Source organism: Marmota monax, unplaced genomic scaffold, assembly GCF_021218885.2.
Source record: "Marmota monax isolate L192 unplaced genomic scaffold, Marmota_monax_Labrador192_F-V1.1 WCK01_AAM20220418_F8-fsc00026, whole genome shotgun sequence".
NCBI classification, from domain to species: Eukaryota; Metazoa; Chordata; class Mammalia; order Rodentia; family Sciuridae; genus Marmota; species Marmota monax.
The window spans coordinates 2,104,888-2,125,961 of record NW_026693108.1 but is presented as its reverse complement, the minus strand read 5'-3'; the positions used below and the strand labels follow the sequence as shown (position 1 = coordinate 2,125,961).

Here is a 21,074-nt window from a genome sequence, read left to right as displayed (position 1 = left end):
TTTTAATTTTAGGTTTTTGAGGAATCCATACTGATTTTCATAATGGTTGCTGTAGGTTGTATTCCCATCAACTGAGCACAAATATTCCCTTTTTTCCACATTGTCACACCACTTATCTTTTGTCTTTTTGATGATAGACATTCTGACAAATAGGTGTGAAGTTTTAGTTTGCATTTCCCTGATATATCTGTTTGCCATTTATGTACATTTTTAGATATGTTTATTTGGGTGTTTTACTTGGGTTTTCTGGTTATTGAGTTGTTTCACTGTGTGAGTATCTTATATTTTGGATCTTAGCCCTTTGTCATATATGTTGTTTACAAATACTGTTTGCCACTTTCACGGTTCTCTCTTTACTCTGTGGTTGTTTCATTCACTGTAGAGAAGCTTTTTAAAAAACCTACCTTTAGATTTGTTCTTTTTGCTCAGGATTGCTTTAGCTATTTGAGGTCTTATATGGTTTTGTATGAATTTTAGGAATTTTTTTTTTCTATTTCTGTGAGGCATGCCATTGGAATTTTGATAGGGATTTCAATGAATCCTTAGGTGGCTTTGGGTAGCATGGATGTTTTAATATTTTTTCACTACATAAACATAGTATGTCTTTCTATTTATTTATATTGTTTTCAGCTTTACCACTTTAGTTTTCAATATACAGACTTCTGTCTTGGTCAAATTTATTTGTAAATTTTTTGATGCTATTGTAAGTAAGATCGTGTTCTTCATTTGTTTTTCAGATCGTTTATTATTACTATATAGATGAGTTGCTAAGTTTCACGTGTTGATTTTGTATTCTGTAACTTTACTGTATATTTTTTGGTGGAGTCTTTAGGATTTCCTGTATGTGGGAGCTTACCATTAACAAACAGAAGTGTTCTTTCTTTCCTACTCCTTGGATGCTTTTTTCTTGGCTAATTGCTTGTCTAATATCCCCAGTATGATGTTGAATAGAAGTGGTGTGGGTGGGCGTGCATTTCTTTTTTCTGATTGCAGAAGGAAGAGCTGTTTGGCTAGCACTTTGGCTTCAGGTTTTTTTCCCTGCCCTACAGGGGTGGTCTCATTCATGTCATAGATTTAAATCTTTGCCAACTCTGATGTTTTGCTTGTTTTTACCAAGTTTGCATCTTTTAGCTAGAAATCATTACTTTCTTAAACTTCTTCACTTCTGTCATCATCTATAATAATTGGTAGCTTCTCAGAGTAATTTTAGAAAACTAAAATCAGTCACTTCATAAGAATTGTGAAGTAGACTTGTAGTGCTGTGGGTGATGATTGGTAGGTCAGAGCACTTGCAGCTGGCTGTTGTAGTGTTGGTCTTCAGCAAACTCTGGGGACTTTCAGGGTCATTGTTTGCCTTTAGTAGTTGTCCATGAATGCCAGGATTGGCTTCGGCAGGAGTGGGCAATTAGTGCAGTGGCCCTGAGCTCCTTCACAGGTTGCTATTCTGCTCTGCCACTTGCTAGCTGTGCCACCTGTGAAATGGGGAAATAATACCTGCCCTTTGTGTTGTGAAAATAAGTAAACTAATATAAAGCACCTTGAAGCGTACTCTTCAGGTTTGAGATGCTAAATAGAAATTAGCTATTATTGTAATCACTATCATTCTTTTTTGTTTGAACCATGTTGTGTATTTTGTTTTTAAGTTTTTTTCTAGTAATTCATACGTATTATAAAAGGTTCAGAAATAGAGAAATGTAAGGAAAAAATGAAAAATTATATAATGCTACCATCTGGATATAATCAGTGTTAAAATTAATAGTTATTGTTTATTTTTTTTCCCATTGCACATATGTAAATATACTTTAAAAATACACATGACCTCATAGTATATATATATAATGTTTTGTAACGCTTTAACTTGATAGTGTGACTGATTTGGCATGTTGAATATTTGTCTATTAATTTTAATGCTGCCTCCTGATTAATAATCCCCAATTTTGAATGTTGAGGTAGTTTTAAGTTTTCACTACTGTGAACAGTGAAGTTTGTGATGGACATTTCTTTACCAAAACCTTTGTCTTTTATTAATTTTATAGGGTAGATTTCCTGATGGGACACTGTAGGGTCAAAAGTAGAAACTTTTACAGGCTTTGAACACCTGCTACCATAGTGTCTGGAGAAATTTTGTCACTTTGCCTTGCCACAAGCAATAAATGAGAATGTTTATTCCAAGGCTGCCCTGTGCCTGCCTGTGCCTGCCTCTCAGGGAGTAAAACCTCTTGCCTTGCTTGAACAAACATTTCTGTGTACATGGTAAACTCAGGTGTTTTCTGCATTGGATTTAGTGGAGGAGGATGTGAAATAGAAGCTGTTAGAATAGGAATTAAGAGTTGAAATTTGCAGTGCTTCCTTCCAGCTTGGCACAAGTTCCTGGGTGAGGGGCTGACAGGGTGACGCTGGGCTGCTCTGCACAAGTGGAGCTCTGGCTGGTTTTCCTTTGTGCTGCTGCTGGTTTTTTCATCTTCTGCCCTTAAAGCTGAAGAGTTGGGAAGGAGTGAAGGTGGCTGTCCAGCTGTGTAATGAGCTGGAGGGATTGAGAGAGAGGTTTTGGATAAGGAGAGACATTATCTGTTCCTAAATCACCATTTCTTCTCAATACTTCTGAAGGACAGAATCTTTTGCTTACTGTGTGGCTTTGCTTAATGCTCTATTCTCTTCTATATATTTTTGCCAAAGTTACAATTGAGATTTTGCCCCAAATAATAATTAAAAACACTGTTGGAAGAATTGAAACATGGAGGTTGTTTACACTGAAACTTAGTCAAAACTTGTTGATGCAGAATTAATTGACATACAACCAGAAGTGAGTCTGCTGTCTTCTAGGACTGAGATGCCCCACCCAGGTGTTATCTTCATCCTGGATTCAGATAGGTGTGTGATTAAGCCATTGACTGCAACTTTGCTTTGAAGGTTGAAGAAGCATCAGGGGTATGTTTGAGGCCTCACATCATTCTTTATTTAAGTTGGACTCATTCTGTGCTGTTATCTAGGTAGGCTTGATTAGGAAACAGTATTTATTAGCTGACTTATTGAATAAACTCTTAAGTGAGTTTATTCATGCCCATGCCAGAACTTCATTTAAGGAAGTTGAATTAAATTAATTGATGAGAGTGTCATCTGGAAGAAGAATTGAGCAGTAGTAGTTCACTTTGTAGGTACTTAAAAGCAAAACCATTTCTACTTAGACATTGTAATTGTGTTTTAATTTTGCCAGGCAGTAGTATCCAGGGCTGCTCTCTGTATTCTCTCTTGGTGTTTTACCAGGCTTGTGTAGGGTGAGCATATATTATCAACTCTGTATCCACTCTTTTTTTTTGTGTAGGTGACTAGACTTCTTCCTTGATTTCAGATCTCTGGGATGTCTGATTGTCTAGATCAGTGCTATCCAATAGAAATATGTGGGTCAAACACATGCTTTTTTATTTTCTTGTAGCTGTGTTAAAAAAGTAAAAAGGATCTTGAAGCTCTTTTTAGTAATGCATTCTGTTCTAAGCCATTATATCCATAAAATTATTATTTCAATGTGATTATATAAACATGTTAGTGAAAATTTTTGCTTTCTTTTATGACAACTAATTGTTCAGATCTGCTGTGTGTGTGTTACAGTCACAGTACATCTCGGTTTGAAGTAGCCATATTGTGGGTGCTCAATAGCCCTGGGAGTGAGAGGCCACAGTGGAGTCTAGGTCATGCGAGAGGTGGGCAGGGGTGAGGAGTGGGGAATGAATCCAGCATTTGCTGAGAAAAGCTGTGTGCCCAGTCTGCCTGAGGTGTCCATGTGCATTTGCTTGATCTTCACAGTGCTCTGAAGGAAAGGAGCAGTTCCCAATTCCTCAGATTAGGAGATTGGTATCCAGGGTGGAATTCTTTTTCTGCACCTAATAGCTATGTTGCCCCTGGGCCTTGTTTTCTTCTTTTTAAGTAAGTAGAAACTTGGTGAGAAATGACCAGTAGCTACCAGAGCAGTGTTAAGGGTTGATTGAAGTAGTCTGATACTCAATAATTGTTGATTGTCCTTAGCATTTTAGCTGTCTTAGTGCTTGTGTGTGCCAGATGTGGATAGGCACTGTTGGGGGGGGGTTGGGGGGTGAGGATGGCTGGAGTCTCTGGCAAGGTTAAATCTGGTGAAGGAGATGAACTGCAGGATTCATCCATAGGTAATGAGAAAACAAGTGCTTCTTGAGGGTAAGACTTAAATACTGAAGAGCTTCAGATGGTTTGGGTCTGAGTGAGGGCTTCTTGGACATGGTGGTCCTGGAGCTGCATCCTCCAGGAGGGCAGAGGAGCACACTGTGGGCGCAGTGAACTTGTGTGGATGAGAGCAGAGGGCTCAGGGGAAAGGCTGGAGGGTTGTTAGATTAATGCCTTCTGAGAGTGGTGGGAATCTAGGAATGTAGTCTGAACTGGGGAGAGCTTGCTGATGTAGGTGTGGTGTGGTTGGATGTCCTGTTGAAAGAGAAAGTTTGAAGGAAGAAGTGTGTGGGGCAGGGAGGAGCATGGAGCTAGTCCTGTGCCTTCTCCATGCTGGGTGTGCATGCTGTTGCTCCTCTCTCTGGCAGAGCCAGCCATGTGTCCTGAGTAAACATCTGGTTCGTTTTTAGGTCAGGCACATGCATGACATTCATTAAACACCATGGTAGTTAGGTCCTCCGTATTGTCAGACAGTCATGAGGAAGTACTGTGGGAAGATGGACTTTGTGGTCAAGTAGTGTGACATGCTGTCTTGGCTGCATGTATATGAGCTTAGAAGGGGCCAAGGGCACACTGCCATCAGGTTGTGCTTTATGATGTCATCTATCCAGGAAGACATATACACATCTTGAAAGATGAATTGTATTTACAGCCTCAGGTGGAAGTGTAGTTTTCCTGCCTCCCTCTTGACCCCAAAGGCAAGCTTTTTTTGGTATTTCTCTTGGTCTCTCCTTCCCTGTTTCTACATAGTATTTGTCCACTGTTTTTTTTAAATTAATTTTAGTTATTAATTGTCTAAGGTGAGGTTATAGCTCTATTGGTTTCCCTTTGTCAACATCCCCTTCCTCCAGTTCAGGAGAATGTTTCAGTTTCTTTTTCCTGGAAGTATGACATGAAACCCCTTGGTGCCATGCCAGTTAGCCAGTGTCTTACATATAGATGACTCTGTGATGGTGAGCTATCACATGTGTGAGAGACACACTTGAAGCCCTGCCTCCCTGAAGCACCAGTATGTGCCAGTGTGCTCATGGACTCGCCTTTTTCAGAAATTGAGTCACCCTAGCAGTATTCTCATGTGTCATCGTCTAGCAACTTCCTCTGCCTGATAGCAGGACCACACACAGGAGCCAGAATGAATGAAAAGTATTCAAGAGACAGAAAGTTGGAACCACCTTTTCCTTGGGAAACCTGAGGAAGTAAAAGTGCGGTGGAACAGGTGTGAATATTCTCTGAGGCACATGTGGAATTCTGGTAGGGGGACAAGCTGTCAGAGTACTCTCTTTCTGACCTGCTGGTCTCTTGCGTTGGGTGGAGGAGGGTCTGAGGCTGGTCCTAGCTCCTCTGGCTCTTCTTTCCTGCTGGTGATAGGGAAACCTGCAGGGCTGAAATGGTAGGAGAGCCAAGCTGCAAGGTCCACCTTCACCCGGATCTGCTTCTGGGCTGCGGCCCTTTCTGCTCACCATTGTGGTGAGTGATATCTGTTCTAGCTTCAGCCCAGTGGGGTTATGGAGTGAGGTCCCCTCCATCCCTGCTCTGCTATCCAGTCACCCAGCACTGTTACCATTCAAGCTCAGAGAATCCCCACCTGCCATGGAAGGTCTCAAGCAGCTCTTGCTACCTATAGGATAAACATGACTTTTCCCCTTATCTTTTTTTTTTATTTATATATAACAGCGAATGCATTACAATTCTTATTACATATACAGAGCTCAATTTTTTCTATCTCGAGTTGTGTACATAGTATATTCACATCCATTCGTGTCCTCATACATGTACTTTGGATAATAATGATCATCACATTCAACCATCATTAATTATTGCCCCATGTCCCCGCCCTTCCCCTCCTACCCCTCTGTCCTGTCTAGAGGACAGAGAGAGAAAGGTGGTGAGAGAGTGGGCAGATGTTGGTAAGACCCCCCGGCCTGCAGGACTCCTTGGGTGATCTTTTAGCTCAGAAAGTTTCATGTGAAGCTGGGCATGGTGGCACATGCCTCCTGTCTGGGAGAGTCTGGCCTGAAAGCACAGGAAAGAATACAAAGAAAATGGAGGCAGACTTCATGGACCAGTGATGCTTTATTCAGCCCTGGAGGGGCACATATTTTGGGGGAAAATGGCATTGGGTCACACGAGGGTCTGGGTTTTATAGGGACTTAGCAGAGCCACATCATGGGAGACGTTAGTTACTTTTGGTGGGCTTTTTGGCAGATGGGGCCAGGTCATAGGAGGAGTTTTGATGGTGGGGTTAATTTAGGGAGGGGCGGGAGGACAGGTAGGGGAACTGTAAGGGTAGTCCCCCCCCCCCCCCCCCCCCGGGCCTATTGTCCATATCCTTCGTGGCCTAGGCAACTTAGGGAGACCCTGTCTCAAAATAAGAAAAGGGTTGAGGATGTAGCTTAGTGGTAAAGCAACTTTGGGTTCAGCCCCCAGCACTGCAAAACAAAGAAATAAACAAAAAGAAACAAACAAACAAGAAAATGAGGGGTAGGGAGATTATTCAGACAGTAGAATGGCTAGTGCAGAGGGCTGGAAGTGGAGCTGAGCAATGTGTGTGACAGGCCAGTCGTTCAAGAAGGGCTGAAGGAGGTGAGCCTGATGGCCACGTGAGCTTCTGCTGCTGCTGCTGCTGCAGCTGCAGGTGCCTCTACTGGGTCCTCTCTCCAGGACTGCCTCGAGTGCTTGACCCATTAACTCACAGAGCCCTTGCTGTAACTCTGTGGAGGCACTGTCCCCCTGTGTGGGTGAGGACATGGAGGCACAGAGGCCAAATGCTCATGGACACCATGGGCTGCAGTCTGGTCCTAGAACCTCTCTCTTCCTGAGGACTCTGCTGCCTCTCTGGAGGCCAAGGATGGAAGTGTGGGTTTTATTCTAATTGCTGCAAGAAACTGCATTGTGGGGGACTTCCGTTTTCTGTTTTGGTGCTGGAGATTGAGATCCAGGCCCCTGCACATGCTGAGCACTTGCTGATTCTCTGAGCTGAACTCCCAGTGCCCTGCTGGAGGATAGCTATGTTGCCAAGGTGAAGGGTGAGCTGTACACAGCAATGTTTCTGCTGTCATCTTACTTTGCATGTTGAGGTCTGAGGGCAGGTTTGTTTCTGGAGAGCGTGGGTGACGTGGGACCTCTCTAATGTGGTCCCTGCTTCCTGACCTGCTCACAGCAGGCCCTAGGACTCATGGCAGCTCCTTTCCCCGGGTTGTCCTATGCTTGCTTCTCCTCCTTTCTTTTCAGGTTGTGCTGCCACCTGGTGGGATGGCCCACATGACCACTGGGCCAGCATCCTGCCAGCCTGCCCCTTGTCACCCACTTGTCAGTTTCCTGCTTAACTGTACCTCTGGGAGGGTACCAACAGGACAGAGCATGGCCAGGAGCTGACTGTAGTGGGTGGCACCCTTGTGGCCTGACCTCTCCTCCTGTTGTCCCACTCAGCTCTCCTTGATTTTTGGTTCTAGTCGCATCACACTATCTGAGATGTCCCTCAGTGTTCGTGGGCTGGCTTATTTTCGATATGTGATTTGTACCTCCTGTACTCTGTGCTAGTTGTTGTAGCTTCATGAACATCAGCTCTTAGAAGTCATTTGGCTAGAGACTGAGACACTGAGAGGTCGTGAAGATAGCCCTTGGGCACCCCTGCTGGTGAGCATGAAGCCAGGCTTTTGAGTCTGGTTGTAGCCCATGCCCTTCCTATCTGCCCAAGGAGTGACCTTTTTCCTTTTGTCCATCTGCAGAATCCTTATCTAAACCAGCTCAGAACACACGTTTGTTCTACTTCTTGCTTCTTTCTGTACAGATTCTGCTCTCTGCCTCTTTCTGTTTGTGGTATTTAATACCTGTTTCTCCCTTACATGGTTTGTAAGCTTCTTGGGAGCATGGTAATGCCTTTCACAGAATAGGAACTGAATAGACATTTGTTGAACTGGCAAAAGCCTAACAGAATGCCTGTCTAGGGGCCCCAGGATATCCATGAGGGGTCATGGAATGCTCATCCAGGGGTCATGGGGTACCCATTAGGGATCATGGGGACAGGTGGTAGAGGGGCTTTGGCATTTCTTCTACATTCTCTCACAATTTCAGCTTTTCTCTTTATCCTTCCTACCCCGTTCACACTCTGCTGTTCTTTCTCAATCCTACTCAGTTTTCATATTTCACTCATTCTTTCAGGGCCTTGCTTCGTAAACTGGTTCTGACTCAGATAACTGAACAAGCAACCTCTTTATCTCTGTGTCAGGTAGCTTGGACTCTGGCATTCTACCAGGTGGGTGCTGCTGGTCACCACCGTGGAGTCCGTTGAGAGGATAGGCAGCTGCTAGGTGGCTTGCTGCTTGTTTTGTGTAGCCTGGCTGGTTGCTGACTTAATGGTACTGGCTTACTTGTGGTGGAGTGCAGTGAAGGGATCTGGGGTCCTGGAGACTTAATGCTGTAGTGTTTTAGAATCAGAGATGACCTTAGCATGGACAGAAATTAGATTTGGCAAAATTCTTTATCTCTGGGATAAGAGAAACTGATAAGATCCCCTAGAGGGCAGCAGCAGGACAGAGTGCAAATTCTGTGTAGTCTCTTCCCCTGCCCATGGTGGTTCTGAGTTGGGGGCGATGCATCAGGAGGTGGTTCACAGCTGTGTCAGACTTGAAGGGGGACAGAGCATTCCCTCAGTCCCCACTGAGGGAGATGTTGGAGAGTCCTGAGAAGGTGGCTTATGCATAGTGAGGAAGTCCATGCATGATGCTGCTTCAGTATCCTTTTGTCCTTCACCCTGGAAGGAGCTCAGCTAAGCTCAAGTCAGGTATCCAAGGAGGTGAGAAGCTCTGTCTTTGGCTGAGAGGGCTTCATGCATGAAGTTGGGATCTGTCTCTTTGAGGAGGTGGGGTGGAACATACTTCCCAAAAGTCTGGACTGGGTTCCCTAGAGCTGTGCAGGTGATGTGAGGTTCTCTGCATGCTGTGTGGTTGTCATCTTAGGTAAAGTTGCCACTGCTCTGGTGCCACCTGTCTGGACTGGCCCAGCTGACCATACTTCTCCTAGCCTCAGAGTCATTGGCCCCTAGAGGTAAGACAGGGTGTTTTGTGTGTTACCCTGCGCTGTCTTGAGTGTGTTATTTACATAGTACTTTCCTGTTAGATATTGAATGAGGCTGTCAATGTTAGCCAAGAGTGGGGAAAAAAATTTCACCCTGGATATATATTTTTTTCCTATAAGTCTTTATGGAAAATGAGACCATAGCAATAAATGACCAATGGATGGGAGCAATGTGAATCTTGAATTTGCTTATAGGCATGGTATTGGAAATCCTGAAATAGTGTGCCTCCTGTTTCTTCTGTGGAAAATCCCGCAGTCTCCTCGTTATGTCTTTTTTTTTTTTTTTGAGAGAGAGAGAAAATTTTTAACATTTATTTTTTTTTTAGTTTTCGGCGGACACAACATCTTTGTTTGTATGCGGTGCTGAGGATCGAACCTAGGCCGCACGCATGCCAGGCAAGCGCGCTACCGCTTGAGCCACATCCCCAGCCCTCGTTATGTCTTGTTTTCCCCTACCCTGTGCTAGGGATGGAACCCAGGGCCTCCTACACACTGGGTAAACGCTCTACCACTGAGCCAACCCTTTTGTAAGACTACTAAAATAGGTTTTTTTGATTATCTTTTAGTCATCACCTTTATATTTTTATTTGAAAACAAATTGAGAAAACCTAGGGGCTGTTCTTTACTTTTTCTTGACAGGGACTTGCCCTGAAACACTTCGACTCCAGTGCCTCTGTGTCCTGGGAACTAGCTAGGGGACAGATTCCCAGTGAGCAAGTAAAATAACCCAGGTCCTTCTCAGACCATATTTAGATGTGAAATCTGCACCTAGACTGCTTTTAAAAATAGCTTTCTTATCCAGAATGTGTATTTCTGTCCAAATCTGATTTAGTCTGTATTGCATGTTTGACAGTTTAGAGAAACTGACTGGCTCTTTAGTTCTGTTGTGAAAATGCAGCATTAATTCCTGTGGCTGTTAACATTCTCCCACTTTACTCTGAGGGAGTAGCATTCTGATTTGTGCTCTGTAGAGAAGACTTACAGGTTAGATGGGGCGGTACTCTTGGGGTTTAGAGCATGGGAGCTTTGAAAAAATCTTGACTCCAGGGTCCTGGAGAGTTGCTGACTTGGTTTAGAGCTGACCAGTTGAGACCTGCAGCCAGATCTTGCTGCCCAACTAGGGAGGGAGCCACCTGATTTTCTCAGGACTGTAGAAGCCAGATTGCCTGCAGCCGAGAGCAGGTTGAGAGGAAAATACATTGCTTTCCAGCCCTCACCACCGAGTGAGGCCAGCCCTCTTGTGTGGGGTGCTGCAGTGGGATGCTTGAGGCACAGCAGAGGTCTCTGGGAAGTGATGTCAGCCTAGTGGAAGCATTGTCCATGGGATGCTTGCCTGTGAAAGGCCTGTGGATGACAAGTGTATGCTCTTATTTTGCTATTTCAAGGTTAGGCTGCAGATGGTAAGTAGATACTAGAGAGCCTCATCATCTGCTCTTTATATATTCTCTCTCTCTCTCTCTCTCTCACACGCACGCACGCACGCACACACACACACACACACGTATTTATATTGAAACATTTTGCAGAAGAACTGGAAGATTACCCTAGGAGATACCTAGTACCTCTCCACGCTTGGCAGTGTTGACCCTCTCTACTCTTTATGTTCTCTCTCTGTGAGTTCACACACATGCTTCATTTTGCTAATGGTTTAAACTACATCACAGACCTTGTGATACTTACCTCTGAATACTTCAATATGTATATCTTTAAAAAAGCACATTCTCTTGCATGATCTTGGTGAGGTTACCATACCTAAGACATTTCACATTGTTCTAATAATATTTTTATTATCCATTATTTTTATAATCCATGTTCCAGTTTCCACAGTAGTCTCAAAGTGACCTGCATAGCATTTTTTTTTTTTTTAAATATAGATTCTGAGTAAGGATTGTGCATTACATCTGGCTTAACATGTGTCTCTAGTTTGTTTTATACCAGAACAGTTCCTCCATCTTTTATCATTTTTGACTTTGAATTTTTATTTTTTAGTTTCTGATGGACCTTTATTTTATTCATTTATTTATATGCTGAGAATTGAACTCGGTGCCTCACGCATGCTAGATAGGCGCTCTACCACTGAGCCACAACCCCAGCCCCTTGACTTTGACTTTTGAAGAATCCAGGTGTTATGGTTTGTATGTGAGGTGCCCCACAAAGGCTCCTGAGTTCATTCAGGAATATTCAGAGGTGAAATGTTTGAGTTGTGAGAGTTGTAACCTAATCAGTCCATCCTATTTTGGATGAATTGACTGGGTGGTAACTGTAGGGCGTGGCTGGAGGAGTTAGGTCCCTGAGAGTATGCCCTGAAAGGGTGCATCTCCCCTGTAACTCCCTCCTCTCCCTCTCTGCTTCCTAGCTGCCATGAGCTGCATAGTTTTCCTCCACCTTATTCTTCTGCCATGATGTGCTGCCTCATGTTGGACCCACCATGTACTAAACCTCTGAAACCATGGGCCAAAATAAAGTTTTCCTATTCTCTAAGTTGTTCTTGTTGGCTATTTTGGTCACAGTGATGAAAAGCTCTGTAACGTGCCAGACATGTATCTTGTGGAGTGCCCTGCAGTCAAAGCCATGGTTTAATTCAGGTTGAATGTTTTCTGCAAGAATTCACATAAATGATGATCTGTGCTTTTCCTTCTGTCGTGGCAGAAGGCACTTAACGTCACTTCACTTCACTACTGGTGGTGCTGAGGTGGGTCACTAGGGTTTCTGTTGTATGGGTACCTATTCTCTTTGTACTGAGGGAATACTCTGCCTGTCCTGCTCCACAATTGTCAGCTGTTGCTTCTATCTCTATTGAGGACTCTTCCCTGAGTTACATGCTACTTTGATGGTTGTCACTTGTACTCAGGCCTTTTGAGGTGATCCTACCCTTGGTATTGGGACTTCAAGTGTTGGTCAGTAAGGGACATTGGAGGGTGGAGCTAGGCATCCTTCTAGCTGAGCTAGAAGGCTGTGTGTACTCTGGGATGTGGGAGAGGAAGAAACATTCCTCTGCTTCCAGAAACTGAACATAATGTGATAATTTATGATCATGGCCGTCTACTTCTGAGCTCTCTGTGACTTTTACATGCTTTTCATTTTCAAGCAGAAGTCAGTCTCTGACTCTGAAGAGTCAGATGCCATCAATTAATTTGATCTATGTGAACTTCAGGTGTGATTAGAAAAAGTTAATTGAGGAGGATGGAACAAATACACATAGGGCAACTATTTTATGCATGAGAAGAAATGTTGGAAATTCAGAAGAATCAGAAATGTAATAATTTTAACAAATGTATGCCAGCAGCTTACTAGTCATGGCTGCTGCTTCCTCAGTTGCTCCTCAGGACCAGATCTGCCTCAAGTGACACTGAGAGGAAACTGAGGTATAGAGAGATTGTGCCATGTCCTGGGTCTCATGTGTATATAAGTTGATCTCTGAGTCTGGGTTTTGTGGGGAATCCACATCTTCTAAGTTTATATTACAGATGGCCTCTCACATGGCCATGTGTTGGTGGAAGGTCATAGACTCCTCTTGGGTATTGATCTTCATAGGGGTCATCCATGTAATACAGTTATGCATTTTGAACCTGCACAAAAAGCTGGAAGGAAACATACTTAAGATTTAGGATGTGTATCTGCCAAAGCATTAGTTTTCAACATACCCTGTCATTAGGTTATGATGCATAACTCAGCCAGGAATGGTAGGTAAGTGTGTGTTTGCAGTCTACTGTCTCAAACTGTTTCACCAAGCCTGGATTTTATAATGCTTACTCTGACTTAAGTCAATGCAGTGTTCTTACTGTTTTTGTAACTGTAACTGCAGTCACTTTCCTTGTTAGTCCAAGCAGGTGTGGTGTCTTGTCCCAGGTCCTGTTGTCATCTGTGTTCAGGTGACATGCATATAGGCATGCATTCCTAGCACTTGAAGGGGCGTGGAGTCAGGGGACCCCATGTAGGCTGTGTGGGAAACCTGTATCGCCCAGGCAGGACTCTGGTGTTCCCTGGTGTCTGTGACTTGGTTCTGCTTTTGTCACCTTTGCCACATTGTCTTTTGGAGACTCCTGTTTCCTCTCTGTAAGAGGAAATTGTCATGCAGTCTGTGAGGTCCAGGCTGTGCAGATGCCAGCATGGCACATGGTGATCCTTTCCTCGCCCCTTGCCTGGGGATGCTTTTGCTTACCTAACTGCACCTTTGTGAAGGTTGCTCCCATGCTGGTGAAGGTGGGTTGTCTTGCTTCTCTTCCGTTCTCCTGGCTTTCCCCTCTGCTCTGCCACTCCTTCCTGGAAACCACCAAAAGTGTTTGGTTGTTTCTGTTTCGAATATGTGTTTGCTGTCCTGGTGTTTGGGTGTTCATACAATGGAATCTACAAGATTGAAGATTTGATTCTTATTTTAAGCTGAAATAAACTGGGGGCATGTTGGGTGAAAGTGCTGAAATGGATAGAATCCTTCATCAACTACAATTTTATCCCTGGGGAGTGGGAGTAGGTGGAATTTAGTATAAAATTTACAGAAACTAAGATTTCAAAAATTCAGTGCTGCATTTCTGCTTTTCACAGATTCCTAGCAATATGGACTATTTGCATTAACCTTAAATAGCAGCATTTATTTAAGATTCATTTTTACTCATTCTTGTTCTGAAATCACTAATTTCATTTGACAATGTGATAGGACAAAATTATATTTTTAAATGTCGCAAGCAGCACTCCAGAACTTGGGTCAAAAATAGTTTCCTCATAATCTCCTTGGAGGAGGTGAGCTGATGTGGATTTTAGAAGATTAAAGCTTTGGTGAACTGAGGAAGACTTGGGCCAGTCTCCCTTTGCGGGGTCTCCAATCATGTTGAGATGGTAGAATGTGCCAGGAGGGAGAGAGGCTTTCCTTGTGCACCTTTCCTGGTGCTTGTTTTTGGCTGTGCCTGTAGGGTGCACTCAGCCAGGGCACTATTTAGGTGGGAACCATTCTGCTGCTGCTTTTTTCTATTTTGGAAGGTGGGCCACTTGGTAAGGGGGGTAAGTCTGCATTTGTGTGCTAGATTGCTGAGATTGTTGTTGAGTATCAGGGAGGTGTGCAAGAACAGTTGTGTCAAGATGCAGATACTTGGAAATGTGCATCCTGTATCAGGTCCCATGGGTGTGTGTCTGGGTGGTGCTAGTCCTGTAGTCTTTAGCCCCAGGGCCTGCCTGAGTCTTTGCCCTCTGCATTGCATGTTGGGTGTATGTTTGCCACACACTGTGCATGTGATAGTTGGCACTTAGCACAGCTCCCCTTGCTCTGTCTCTCTGGCCACGGGATCTGCTTGTTGCTCAATGGAAGGAGAAGCAAGTTGAGGTGGAGGCTCTTGACTTGGTGTCAGCAGACCTGGGACTGCTGGGAGTTTTGTTGTCTCAGGAGGGAGACCATGCCAGAGCTGTCTCCTACACTGTGGGGTGGAGGAGAGGCTCACTATGCTGCAGCTGGTGCTCTTGCATTCTTAGCTTGTTCATCATGAGAGCCTGAGTCCTTTTATTTGTTGTGGTTTAGGCCAGTTTGAGTTATAATTTACTTGTTTGCAGGATCTTCATTATATGATATTTGATATTTAACACAACCTATTTTGTGATGGAAAGTTTGCTTTCGTGTTTTTATCACATGGAAGATATTCCTGATTTTTGGTAGTGCTCGTGAGTTTGGAAGCCAAGGTGAAGCAAACCCACTAATACTAGAGGGTATGTAGGGGAGCCTTTTACATTCCACTAAGCCTTCAGCATCCTCATGCCTTGGGGAACCCCATCCCATTTGTCAAGTTGTTCACACTGCACAATGGCTCTGATACCTGACATAGCCAATGAGAAGTTGTGACAGCTCAATTTGAAGAGGGAAATGTAGGGCTGGGAGGCGGAGCTGTGGTGCTGCTCACGTTTTCTGAAGCTCTTCCTGTGCAGGTGGAGCCTTGCTTTCCTCTCAGGGAGTGTGGGCCGAACTGGCGACTCCTAGTGAATAGAGTAAGCAGTGGTGAGTGGCAGGTCTCAGCTGTTGTGTCTTCCTGAGCTTGCAGGCACTTGCTTCCTTCCTGCCTGCACTTGCGTCATTCACTCTGTGCATGCTTTGGGTGCCAACCACGCTGTGAGGACATGAGGAACCAAGACTTCCTGCCAGCAGCCTTGAGATGGACCTGCTGGTTAGCAGATCCTCAGCCCAGGGAAGCCTTCAGGCTGCCAGGTGACCTCAGTTCCCATTGTACCTTGATGTCCTCCCTTCAAGGAACCCTGAGCCACATTCACACAGCTGAACTGTTCAGAACACTGACACAGAAACTGAAGTGATAGGTGTTTGTTGTTTAGAGTCATTGTTTGTAGAAATGTACCACAGTGCAGGTGCCCAGAGGTTAACCAGGTGCATCTTCAGCATGTGGGAGTGGGCGAGCCCTCTGGCTGCCCTTTGTCCCTCCTCTGTCTGCCTGCGGCCTCTTCTGCAGTTGCTCAGTTTTGTTGACTGAGAGGACAATGGAGTCTCCTTAGGACCGGCTCAGACATTCCTGTCTCTCCTTGGAATTTCTGTGAGACAGCAGTCATTAACAGTCAAGTAATTATTGTGTTTAGGATTTAGACAGGAAGGGAAAACCCTGTGTACTAGGGAGTGGTAAGTGCCTGTTGAGAACAGTCTGATTTTGAATAGCAGAGCATTGTCAGCCAGAGGCATTAACTTCCACCATCTTCTGTTAAACTGTGTTATTCTGAATGACCCAGTGCTTCACTTAATGTCTTGCTTTCATGTTTTTGGAGATGTACTCTCTCTCTCTCTTTCAAGAGTTATGAAGGTGACATTGATTTCCTTGCTAGAGATGACACTGTGGTAACCAACAGTTCCACATCCCCATACCTGACACACAGAGGCTTACTACACTGGTGTTTAGCTGCAGAGTATTACCCTGCTCCAGGTGTCATCTGATTTCCAGAGTCCAAGTTCAGCAGCTCTGTTATCACTCTCATTTTAATGAAAAGGCCAGGGAGGCTGTTTCAAACACCATAGCTCGTCACGCTTCTGCTTAGAACCAGCGTGTGTAGTGTGTGTCATTTCTGCTCGAGCTGGTGTCTGTCCTTTTGTACTGCAGAGGCCTCTTTATTTACAGCAGTGTTCTTTTTTGTGTCATTTTTGGCAGTCATCTTCTGTCTGGCCAGAGGTTTTTGCCTCTGGGAACACAGGTGACTCTAAGCTCCAGCTGTTGGGGACACACACAGGGTCATCCTGATGGCATTATACTGCTGGGTCAGGAGTTTGTTGGGGAACTGAACTTGATATTAAATTTGGGTGTTACTGATAACCATTAAATAAGGACTGTGTCAAAATAGAGTACTTTTATTTATTATTGGACAGCATTGGGGATTGAACCTAGGGACTACTAATGAGTTACAGGTCCCAGGCCTTTTATTTTTGAGACAGGATTTTTCTTAGTTGGCCAGATTGGCCCCAAACTTGTGATCCTCCTGCCTCAGCCTCTTCCCAAGGTCTTGTGGTCTCTGTCTCTGGGGGAGGGGTTCCTGAGTGCCTGGCCCTGCAGCATCGCAGGACCAGCAACAGTATGTGTCATTAGCTTGTGATGGGATGTACCCTTCTCTGGATCTGCGTGCTGGGGATGGAGTCACCGTGTAGAGCAGTGCCCTCACACCCTTTATTGTTAGTTTTTATTTTTTCTTTTTCTGCTCTGGGCCCAACTTCTAAACACCCCCACTGTCCACCACAATTTGTCCACCCTGGTTTTCTCTTCTACCAGCTCTCTTCATCCTGGTCCTCCCTTGCTTGAAGTGGGTTGTGGTTTTTGAGGCAGTGCATTATGTCAGAGGAACCCTTGGTCTTTCCCATTCTGTAGGCTTTCTCTTTGTGTTCTTGTTTCCTTTGTTGTATAGAGCTTTTTAATTTAATTCTATCCCACTTATTAATTTTTGTTTTTTATTTCTTGAGCTTTAGGAGTCTTCTTAACAAAGTTAGTGTGCTGGTAATGATGGAGTATTTTCTTCTAGCAGTTGCATAGTTTCTGGTCTGATTCCTAGGTCTTTGGTCCACTCAGAGTTGACTTTTGTGCAGTGTGAGAGATAGGAATCTTACTGTCATTCTTCTGCATATGGATATCTAGTTTTCTGTATCTGTGTGGGATCACCTTTGTGTTGTCTTTGGTCTTTGTGTTGTTTTTGATGTCAATACCATGCTGTTTTTGTTAAAATAGCTCTGTAGAATAATTTAAAATTAGGTATTGAGGTCTCCAGCATGGCTGTTCTTGCTCAGTATGACTTTGGCTATTCTGGGTCTTTTATTTTAGAACTGCTCTTATTTTATTTTTTCTAGTTTTGTGAAGAATATTAGTAATATTTTGATGGGAATTATACTGAATCAGATTGTTTCTAGTAAAATGGCCATTTTGACAATATTAATTCTGCCTATCCAAGAACAGGGGAGGTCTTTCCCTCTTCTAATATCTTTAGTTTTTTTCTTCAGTGTTGTATAATATTCATCATAGATGTCTTTCTCCTCTATAGTTAGATTTATTTCCAAGTGTTTTAATTTTTGAGGCTATTGAGAATTATTATCCTGATTCTTTCTCAGCACATTTATTATTGATGTATAGGAAAGCGGTTGATTTTGTTTGTTGATCTTGTTTCCTACTACTTTGCTGAATAAGTTTATCAGTTCTAGAAGTTTTCTGGTGGAGTTTTTGGATCTTCTAGATAAAGCATCCCATCATGAGCAAGCGGATAATTTGACTACGACTTTTCTTATTTATGTCTTATTAATTTTCTTCTCTTGCCTGATTGCTCTGGCTAGAGTTTCAGGAACTATATTGAATAGGAGTGGTGAGAGTGGACATTCTTTCCGTGTTCTGATATTAGAGGAAAATGCTTTCAGTTTTTCTCTGTCCACATAATATATTGGCTTTGGGTATGTTGTATATAGCCAATATGATGTTGAGGTAAGTTTCTTCTATCCAGAGTTTCTTAATGTTTTTTAATATAAATGAGTGCTAGATTTTTTTCTGTATCTGTTGAGATGATTGCACAATTTTTTGTTCTTACCTTTATTTGTATGGGGAATTACATTTATTTATTTAAGCATGTTGAACCAGCCTTTCATCCCTGGGATGAAACCCCTTAGGTCATGGCATACTCTGTTTGTAATGCATTTTTAAATGTGGGTTGGTAATATTTTATTAAGGATTTTTGTGTCCATGTTTATTGAGGATATTGATCTGTTGTTTTCTTGATGTGTTTTTGTCTGGTTTGGTATCAGGATGATACTGGGTTTGTAAAATGAAATTTGGAGTGTTGCCCCCCCCCCCCTTTATATTTCATGGAATAATAATAACAAGGGTGTGGTTGTGTGTGTGTATATATATGTATGTATGGAAGAAGATTGGCATTTGTGTTTTAAAGGCATTATAGAACTCATCTGAAAATACATTTGGTCCAGGACTTTTCTTTGTTGAAAGGCTTTTTTTTACTGTTTTAATCTTGTTACTTGCTATTGGTCTGTTTAGGTTTTTCATGTCCTCTTTGCTTAATTCAGGTAGGGAGGGAACATGTATCTAGAAATTATTCAGTATTTTTAATGTTTTCCAATTATTAGAATAAAAGTATTTAAAATAGTTCATAATGCTTCTCTGGATTTCAGAAATGTCTGTGGTGGTATCTCCTTTTTCATTTCTAATTTTGTTGATTTGGGCTTGTTCTCTTTCTTTTGGTTTGTTTGGCTAAGGATTCATCAATCTTGTTTATCTTTTCAAAGAACCAGCTTTTTGTTACATTGATCCTTTATTGTTTTAAAAATCTCTGTCATTCATTTTGGCTCTAATCATAATTATTTTCTTTCTTCTACTGGTTTTGGAATTAGTTCCTGCTTTTCCAGGACCTTGAGATACAACTTTAGATTGTTTTATTAGTGATCTTTCTGTTTTTTGTAATGTAGGCACTAAATGCTACAAACTTTCCTCTTACAGCCACCTTCATGGTGTCCCAGAGATTTTGGTATGTTGAATCACTATTCTTGTTTTGATTCTAGGAATCTATTTCCCCTCTCCTTTCTTCTGTGATCCATTCCTCCTTCAAGAGTATTGTTTAATGTACTTCTGTTTATGTGGTTTCTATTATATTCCTTGTCTTCGATTTTAAATTTTGTTCTGTGGTGAACTGATAGTATGCAAGGTTGTGTGTGAGTGTGTTTGTGTATATGTGTGTGTGTTTATTTATTTTGGCATTTGCTAAAGCTCACTTAATGACTTATAGTATGGTCTGTATTTGGGGGAAGTTTCCATGAACTGCTGAGAAAAAAGTGAATTCAATTTGGTCTATTGTAGGATGAAATATTCTATAGATGTCTCTTAGATCCATTTGATTTATAGTGTGATTTAGATCAGACTGTATTTATTGGTTTTATTTGTGGATGACAATTCCCTCAGTATTATTGTATGAAGGTCTGAGATCTGATGTCCAGAGGTATGTGTTTTATGTAATTAGGTGCACTGACATTTAGTGAAAAGTAGTTTCTGTTGCTGTATCTTCTTGTGAATTATTCCTTTTACCAGTGTATGGTAACCTTCCTTGTCTCCTATGATTAATTTTTGTTTGAAATCTGCTTTGTCAGGCATGAGAATAGCTATTCCTGCTTCTTTTTGGACTCCATTTGCACACACTTTTTCCATCTTTTTACTTTCAGTCTGTGGCTGTCTTTGCCTATGATATGGGTCTCTTGCAAACAGCTGGTTTTCCTAAATGATGCCCGGTACATATGGGTTTCCAAGAAACAGGTTCTTCAGAACATCCAGAAGACATGAGTCTAATGTGCTCCGCTTTTTAATTAATAGATTAACAAAGAATATATGGCTCTTAGTGACTCTGAATAGTTGAAAAGCCATTTTACTCTTAGCCTTCATTTTCCTTTCTAACAAGAGGATTGAACTGTGTGTAATGGGTGAGTTTTCTTTGTGTCTGTTCTGTGGAACTGATGTTTTTTCATTGGAGATTTTTTTCATATATTAAAAAAAAATTTTTTTTTAGTTGTTGATAGACCTTTATTTTATTTATTTGTTTTTTTTCTGGTGCTGAAGATGGAACCTAGTGCCTCACTCATGCTAGGCATGCACTCTGCCTCTGAGCCACAACCCCAGCCCTTTTTTTTTTTTTTTTTTGTATTTTTTAAAAATAAGTTTTCTATGGCAGAATATCATCACTGGTTGGTCAGTCTGCTCCGGCCATCTCCCTTTTCCCATGTGTGAGGCCTGCACAGGTGCTACTTCCATTCTTGGGGTGGTCCTCATACACATCTCCTTTGCCACTTATTCCTGTCATGAGGTAAGAAGCCTGAGGCCCACGGGGCAGTGTCTTATTACAGGTTAGGACATGCAGATGGCAGAGCTGACCTTCCAGGGCCTTCAGCCTCATAGACTGCTCCTAGCAGGACCTTCCGCCTCCTTCCACAGTCTGCTGCTTTGTGACATGTCCTCTCCTGTCCTCCAGACAAGAGAAGACAGGAGCTTTCAGAAAGCACTTCTGTGTTCTACTTGGAGTATTCCAGTTCTTTTAAACCTTGGTTTCTGGGTGGTTTGGTATTGTTGTATTTCATTATGCAATACTGTTTCTACTAAACATAAAATGTTCAAAATAAAATGCAAACAATACATTTAATATTGTGAACTTTTTAGTGGAAAATTGGTAGAATAATTTTATTTTGGAAATATTGGATTATTTTATGGCACGTTTAATTTACTCAAATGTAAAGTAAGAATGAGTTTTTGTTATACCCCAACTGGGTAGATTGTAGCTGGTACTAGATATTTGGTGCTTCCTTCTGTGTGTGT

General features: G+C 42.6%; 1 protein-coding gene across 7 annotated transcripts in view; it reads left to right on the top strand.

Annotated features, from left to right (window-relative positions):
* The window catches only part of Arhgef7 (Rho guanine nucleotide exchange factor 7), a 128,230-nt gene that overhangs the window by 34,842 nt on the left and 72,314 nt on the right, over positions 1–21,074 (top strand). The gene's annotated exons all lie outside the window — the stretch shown is intronic.